This window comes from Triticum urartu, chromosome 3A (genome assembly GCF_056163025.1).
Source record: "Triticum urartu cultivar PI428250 chromosome 3A, HENAU_Tu73, whole genome shotgun sequence".
NCBI lineage: Eukaryota > Viridiplantae > Streptophyta > Magnoliopsida > Poales > Poaceae > Triticum > Triticum urartu.
In genome coordinates, this window is record NC_141875.1 from 702,367,165 (window position 1) to 702,374,266 (window position 7,102).

The 7,102-nt window shown below is 48.2% G+C and overlaps 1 pseudogene; it reads right to left on the reverse strand.

Annotated features, from left to right (window-relative positions):
• Positions 1–483: 483 nt before the first annotated feature.
• LOC125547258 (BTB/POZ and MATH domain-containing protein 2-like) lies at positions 484–1,540 on the reverse strand (annotated as a pseudogene).
• Between the last annotated feature and the right edge of the window lie 5,562 nt (positions 1,541–7,102).

Here is a 7,102-nt window from a genome sequence, read left to right on the forward strand (position 1 = left end):
ATTAAGCTACGCGTGAACGGCGGCCAACCAACTATGCCATGTGGTGCAAGTTGGTTGGCCGCGGTGAAAAAGCTTTTGAATATTATTTTTAGATGTAGGTGAGAATTTTTTTAAATGTTTTATTTAGATGAAGATAATGACCTCATATAGTTTTTTAAATGGAGAGCTACACAAAGTGGCGCTCGCTGGTAGCCTGCGTTGGTGATTTTTTCTTCCTTTTACTTCTTTTTTAGATGAATGTGAGGATTTTTTAAAAATATTTTTCTAGATGGATGAGGACTACATGTATATTTCTAAATGAAAATGTACGCGCAACTTTTTCTTAAGCGGCGCCACCGGGTGGCGCCCCAACCACTAGTACCATCAAACATGTGTGAGCACTAGAAGGCCACAGAATGATTGGGAAAAAAGCAAGTAGTCTTTTTAGGGTGAGTAGTTAAGATGATCATAAAGTAACAATCCTAGGTTTTGCGGTTGCGGAGCCTACTTGCTTTTTCCCACATCTCCATTACGGTATCCGGACAAGTTCTTTTGAGCCGATTGTACCCTTTGCTTGCCACCACATCATCTATTTTAGTAGATGATGATGCAATAAATCGAACGCAAGCATCTTGTAGCCGAGAACAACTATGTTGATTGGCCAAAGCCAATGTAGTTGCAAGGGACTCGGCATCGAGGTCTTTGCAGAGGATGCTTTCACACATAAGCTTCAATCTTTCCATGCCATACCGATCCGCAGCCACAAGCAGGTGTCTAGTTACCTTTTTCTTATCGTCTTCATCCAGCAAGTCATCGCCCATGACTTTATCTACAGGCAACAAATTGTTATAGATGAAGTGGAGAAGAAACTTGAAGACAAGGGGTTGCATGTTGTTAATGACGATGCGGCTTGAATCCTTCTCCATCATCGGCCCATAGAGCATCGCCTTGAAAACCGGGGACCGCATCGCTAGCACGAGCTTGTGGGCTGGAAATTTCTCTCCTTGAACCTCGAATGTCACATCCACGCCCTCCTTTGCCTCTAGTAGCTTCCCGAGTTGGTCCGTGATTTCCGATGGTGGCGCCTCCTCCTCAACATGGGCCTCCTCGATAACATATGGATCATTGATGACGTCAAGGCGCATCTGATAGTGAGACGATCGTCAACAACATAGCCCGATGCTTCCATCTCGCCCCTATTTAAATTGTGCGTGAAAAAGTAGTTTGGATTGGGAAGATTGGCCGACAAGACCACCGACGAAGAAAACCGCTTGGTTGTCTAGTGGAACAAGCTGATTGTGGAGGATACCCGCGCCGTGAGTGCCTTATGGTCCAGCTCCTTCAGTTCCAAAGCAACCACTATGTCATCCTTGCCATCTTCCATAGACCCGTCCGGGTAATAGTGGAGGCACCACTCATGGCCGCCAACAGTGAACCATGACGACTCGATGTAGCAGCCGACGCGCATGCCCCTATGAATGCTGTAATTGAAGATCTTGAACAAGTGCTCCCCTTGCTCCGACTCCGCCGTGCACATCGATGCGCTCAGCAAGATCGACATTGCGAATTTCTTGGTAAGTGTATCTATCCTGTCCTGGTGCAGATTGATTCTTGAGGTGATTTCTTTCTTTTCACAACCCACCCCTTATACTTATACTAGTAGTACGTCTCTGTGTTGATCCAATCGAATTAGCAATGCGATCACATGATGTACTTTGATCCGGAGTCTGTCCAATGGTCGGTGGCTGGCTCCGTAACCTAGTCGAACACGACTCTGTCCCCTCGCAATGCTTATTTTCTGTTTTCTCTTTGAGACAGCTTATTTTCTGATTGGGCCATAAGCTGGGCTCTGCCGTCTAAGCTATGGCATGGTAGACTAAAAGGCCAACAATGCTTAAGGGTTGCCTTGCGCTTTTAGATGGAGCTCACGCAGCGGATTTCCTTTTCTTTTTGAGGATCACGCAGCGGTTCCTATTCGACGCGTTCTGCGTCAAGATGTCGGCGTGCCGCACAGGGCATCCACTGAGACGGGCCGGCCCATTCAGAAGCGAGACATGCGTACCACTGATCCCGGTTTTGGGAACGTTCTGGAAGGTTCCGCTGGTTTTTCCCAGTTTTGGGAACCTTCTAGAAGGTTCCTGAACCAGTTTTTTCAGTTTATTAGTTTTAATTTTATTCTTTTTTTTTAAGTTTCTTTTTCTTTTACTTTTCTCTCCTTTTTCGTTTTTTCCCTTTCCTTTCTTTTTCGTATTTCTTCTTTTCTTCTTCTGTTTCCCCTTTCTTTTCTTTCTCTTTTATTTTCTTTTCTCGATTTCTCTTTTTCAACATATGGTTCAGTAAATTAAATTGTTCACAAGTTTTAGATTTTGTTCATTTCTTTCCTAAATGTTCTGTTTTGAAATGTTGTTTAGAATATCCATAAAATTTTAGAATTTAAAATATTTGTTAGCTTCATTTAAAAAAATTATAATTCCAAAAGTTAAAAATGTTCACCTTCAAAAATCAAAAATAACAAAATGTCTCCCTTTCAAGATTTGTTCAAAATTTTAAAAAGTTCATGTTTTGAAATTTTCTCCACAAAATTTAAATACATTTCTGCTTTCAATTTTTCCCACGAATTTATAAAATGTTCGTGGTTTCATTTTTCCCACGCATTTTTTATTTTTATGTGCACAAATTAAAAAAAATCCCAAATTTAAAAATATGTTCCACCTTTCCAAATTTGTTCGAAAATCAGAAAATGTTCAGGAAATTTTGACAGGTGATCTTGTTTTTTGAAAACTATGTTTGTAGTTTCGAAAAATGTTCTTATTTTCAATTTTGTTCCGTTCTGTTTTCAGAAAATGTGCTGCGTCTTTTTAGAAATTGTTTCAAACATCAAAAAATGTTCACCTTAATTATTTTAATCATTTAAAAAAATGTTTGAGAATCCCAATAAATGTTTGTTTCTCACGAAATGTTTGAGGTTTCTCACAGCGCGCCATCAAACCCTATTTTGGCGGGACATCCTATACGCCGCACAATGCGGCAAAGTGCCGACGTTTCTCACAGGGCACCACTAACCTGGGCCGGGCCATTTCCGGTGGCACCATCACGAGATGAAAAAACGCAAAAAATGTTCACCTTAATTATTTTAATCATTTAAAAAAATGTTTGAGAATCCCAATAAATGTTTGTTTCTCACGAAATGTTTGAGGTTTCTCACAGCGCGCCATCAAACCCTATTTTGGCGGGACATCCTATACGCCGCACAATGCGGCAAAGTGCCGACGTTTCTCACAGGGCACCGCTAACCTGGGCCGGGCCATTTCCGGTGGCACCATCACGAGATGAAAAAACGCAAAAACATAGAGCGCGCTTGAGCCGTGAATCGATCTTGCAACTTCATGGTCAATGGCGCACTGTGCTAGCCACTACGACAGTCAATATCGCATGTTAGAATTGAAGCGCCAAACTTAAAAGAAACATACAACAGCGGCAGGAATCGTACAGACGATATGACCGTTGGGGCGTGCATGTGCGAGGCGCTTCCGTCCGGGCTTGCTCGTTCCCCTGCGTTGGGCGCCGTCGCCGGAGGGGCGGTTCCGGCGGGTGGCCGGTCGGCCGGGCGGCGCGCCGGGGGGGGGGGGGGGGGAGGCTTTGGGCGCTCGGGTCGGCGGAGGTGGACGCGGTGGATGCCGCGGGGGACTCCTTGCTGGTCAGAGGGAGCCCGCGTGGGGAGCTCTCGGTGCGGCGGATCTCGTCGGGGTGCGGCGGCGGTGACCCTGCAGCTCAGGAGGGTCGTGCTGCAGGGGTGCTGGGGGAGAGAAGTGGGGCGTGCAATCGGATCGGGGAGTCCCTCGCCGGAGTTGGGGCGCGCGGGATCTGGATCGCAGTTAACGGGGGTCGGGCCGTCGGGCCTGGGAGTAGGCAAGGACGTGGCGTGGACTCTGGTTCAGCGGAGGAAGTCCCGTCGGTCGGCATGGCTGTGGGGCTGGTCATCGGAGAGGCTGGCAAGGGAGGCACGGTGGTCGCCCTGGCCGCCGGTTTCGCCAGGCTCGCGGGCTCGGGAGCCGCTGGTGCCGGTGCCCCGAGCGGAGAGGGCGGCGGGGGTGGGGGCATGTGCTTCGCCGTCTTTTGTGGCGTCGGATTTTCCGCCGCTCGTCGGCGGTGCGGTGGCGGATCGGGGGCGGCGGGAGGACGAGGCTAAGGCTGGTCGGTCGGGCAGCGTCGGGGCGGTGTGGGGCAGGCCGTGGACCTGGGCCGCGACCCGTCTTTTGGGTTTAGCTTTGCTGAGTTGGCGGCGCGCCCACCAGTCCCCGAGCCTCTCGTCGTGGGCCGGGCCCATGTTTCCCCCCTGCTGTCTGCCCGGGGGGAGCGCTCGTCACCTTATAAGTGCTGGTGGTGGATCCAGAAGGGGGAATCGACACTAGTGTTAGGCTTTCCAGCTGCTCCTCGTGACATTCAACGGTGAGGGCGGCGGGTGCGGGTCATTTCGGTGGCTACGGCTTCGGCGTTGCTGCTCAGGGCGCGGAGGATGGAGAAGGAGCGTCGGCTGCTGGCGCATGGCCGGAACAAGAGGCCGCGGGTGTCGTCGCCCGTCGCGGCGGAGGAGGAGGCTCGGGAGCAGGATCTTCGGGCCTAGATCTCGACTCGCAGGGATTCACGGTCGAGGGACCGGCCCGGAGGCAGCGGCGTATGTGGTTCGGCATCTTCAAGGCGGTCGTCCTCCCGCGTGCGTGACTCTCCCCCGCTTACCCCTCCACCTCCTGTCCTTCCGCCGAGCCAGGGTCAGGTGTGGACGGCCGGGCGCGGTGCGGGCGGTGGGGCTGTCTGGTGGGGGTGTTGAAAATATGCCCTAGAGGCAATAATAAAATGGTTATTATTATATTCCCTTGTTCATGATAATCGTCTATTGTTCATGCTATAATTGTATTAACCGGAAACTGTACTACATGTGTGAATACATAGATCACAACATGTCCCTAGTGAGCCTCTAGTTGACTAGCTCGTTGATCAATAGATGGTTGTGGTTTCCTAACCATGGACATTGGATGTCGTTGATAACGGGATCACATCATTAGGCGAATGATGTGATGGACAAGACCCAATCCTAAGCATAGCACAAGATCGTGTAGTTCGTTTGCTAGAGCTTTTCTAATGTCAAGTATCGTTTCCTTAGACCATGAGATTGTGCAACTCCCGGATACCGTAGGACTGCTTTGGGTGTATCAAACGTCACAACATAGTTGGGTGACTATAAAGGTGCACTACAGGTATCTCCGAAAGTGTTTGTTGGGTTGGCACGAATCGAGACTGGGATTTGTCGCTCCGTATGACGGAGAGGTATCTCTGGGCCCACTAGGTAATGCATCATCATAGCAAGCTCAATGTGACTAAGGAGTTAGCCACAGGATCATGCGTTACGGAACGAGTAAATAGACTTGCCGGTAATGAGATTGAACAAGGTATGGGGATACCGACGATCGAATCTCGGGCAAGTAACATACCGATGGACAAAGGGAATTATATACGGGATTAATTGAATCCCCAACATCGTGGTCCATCCGACGAGATCATCGTGGAACATGTGGGAGCCAACATGGGTATCCAGATGCTGCTATTGGTTATTGGCCGGAGAGATGTCTCAGTCATGTCTGCATGGTTCCTGAACCCATAGGGTCTACACACTGAAGGTTCGGTGACGCTAAAGTTGTTATGGGAAATTGTATGTGGTTACCGAAGGTTGTTCGGAGTCCCGGACATCACGAGGAGTTCCGGAATGGTCCAGAGGTGAAGATTTATATATGGGAAGTCCAGTTTCAGTCGCCGGAATAGTTTAATTCAGGGGTTATCGGTATTGTACCGGGACCATCGAAAGGTGTCCGGGGGTCCACCGGGTGGGGCCATGATACGTCTCCAATGTATCTATAATTTTTGATTGCTCCATGCTATATTATCTACTGTTTTGGACTATATTGGGCTTTATTTTCCACTTTTATATTATTTTTGGGACTAACCTATTAACCGGAGGCCCAGCCCAGAATTGCTGTTTTTGCCTATTTCAGTGTTTCAGATAAACGGAATATCAAACGGAGTCCAAACGGAATAAAATCTTCGGGAACGTGATTTTCTCACCGAACGTGATCCATGAGACTTGGACCCTACTTCAAGGAAGCAAAGAGGTGCTCACAAGGGTAGGGGGCGCCCCCCTAGGGCGCGCCCCCTGCCTCGTGGGACCCTCGGTGCTCCACCGACGTACTCCTTCCTCCTATATATACACACGTACCCCCAAACGATCAAAATAGGAGCCAAAAACCTAATTCCACCGCCGCAACTTTCTGTATCCACGAGATCCCATCTTGGGGCCTGTTCCGGAGCTCCGCCGGAAAAGGGCCATCATCACGGAGGGCTTCTACATCATCATAGCCTCTCCGATGAAGTGTGAGTAGTTTACCTCAGACCTTCGGGTCCATAGTTAGTAGCTAGATGGCTTCTTCTCTCTCTTTGAATCTCAATACAAAGTTCTCCCCCTCTCTTGTGGAGATCTATTTGATGTAATCTTCTTTTTGCGGTGTGTTTGTTGAGACCGATGAATTGTGGGTTTATGATCAAGTCTATCTATGAATAATATTTGAATCTTCTCTGAATTCTTTTATGTATGATTGGTTATCTTTGCAAGTCTCTTCGAATTATCCGTTTGGTTTGGCCAACTAGATTGGTAGTTCTTGCCATGGGAGAAGTGCTTAGCTTTGGGTTCGATCTTGCGGTGTCCTTACCCAGTGACAGAAGGGGCAGCAAGGCACGTATTGTATCGTTGCCATCGAGGATAATAAGATGGGGTTTATTTCATATTGCATGAATTTATCTCTACATCATGTCATCTTGCTTAAGGCGTTACTCTGTTTTTAACTTAATACTCTAGATGCATGCTGGGTAGCGGTCGATGAGTGGAGTAATAGTAGTAGATGCAGAATCGTTTCGATCTACTTGTCACGGACGTGATGCCTATATACATGATCATGCCTAGATATTCTCATAATTATGCACAATTCTATCAATTGCTCAACAGTAATTTGTTCACCCACCGTAGAATACTTATGCTCTTGAGAGAAGCCACTAGTGAAACCTATGGCCCCCGGGT